This window comes from Nannobrachium achirus (genome assembly GCF_963921795.1).
Source record: "Nannobrachium achirus genome assembly, chromosome: 2".
In the NCBI taxonomy this organism is placed as follows: domain Eukaryota; kingdom Metazoa; phylum Chordata; class Actinopteri; order Myctophiformes; family Myctophidae; genus Nannobrachium; species Nannobrachium achirus.
This window is the reverse complement of record NC_137811.1, coordinates 60568753-60570016: the sequence shown is the minus strand read 5'-3', so window position 1 is coordinate 60570016 and position 1264 is coordinate 60568753.

Sequence of the window (1264 nt, the reverse complement as noted above, 5' to 3'; positions counted from 1 at the left end):
ATAGTACCAACTAATGATAGGTTGGTGCGACGCCCACGGCTGCCTGCCGGTTATTACTCAGGGAAATAAAGTACCCTATGCAAGTCGTCTCTGGGCTGACTGACAGACACTCATACTTGGTGTGTGTGTGTGTGTGTGTGTGTGTGTGTGTGTGTGTGTGTGTGTGTCTCTCGCTCTCTCTCTCTCTTCAGGATATATTTGACATTTATTTGATAGAATCACCATGATAAACACAACCTGTTGAGTTTACATTGCTAAATATATATTATATAGTATAATATAAAACAAATACAAATAAAATAAAAAACTGAGTACAGAGCCCCAAAGCCATAGTGCTAGCAGAGATCTTGTAACGAACTGTACGTTTTTTCAATTCAATCAAAGTAAATGTGGTTTCTTTTGGATAGTATTCATGTGAAAGTAATGTACCATCCCACCCAAAACATTTTTCTCTGATTGTATTTAATTTGACAAAAAAAGAAAAAGCATACTTTGTAGATGTAGGCCTACTCCAAGATGCAAGAAAACAAAATGTATATGCCAGGGGTCTGTCCGGGACCCCTAGGGGGTCCTCAGGGTTACTACAGGGGGTCCTCCAAATCTTTGTGTGATAGAAACTTGTTTTTTCCCCCCTTTTTTATATTAACCACTTGAACCCTAGCATCCATATTCAGATAACTTTAGCCAAAAATAGCAGATCTACAAGCTCACAACGCCTAGCGCTGCGAGGCGTTGTGAGCAGACTAAGTACAGTGAAAAGTCAAGGTTATTAAGTATTGATGGTTCAAGTGGTTATAGGCCTATATCTAAAAACCCACATTAACATGAATCCAAAATACACTGATGATCGTGCTGTCAAACAAGTAAACCATATGGAATCTATGATAAGGTTGTGGGGGTCACTACTTCATCTTTCTCTCAACTAAGGGGTCTTTGGCCTGAAAACGTTGATGTTATGTTATGTTATGATGTTATATCAGACATCCCCTCTCAAAATGTATCACAGATCACAGGCACAGTCACTAGGTGCACCGTGCAGCTTGCTGATTTTGGGCAAGGTGGCAGACAGACCCATCTCAGGTGTGCTGGTTTCTGGAATAAATGCGTCCCACTGGGCACATATTCAACACCTCACAAGCATCTTGTGCTCGATCTGGACATGAATAGCTGACCTACTTGAATTGAGCTGACCTACTAGATTAGCCTGCTTACCCACTAGAGGGCAGTATTATTCAACCTAATAAAAACAGCACGGCAAAGCTTC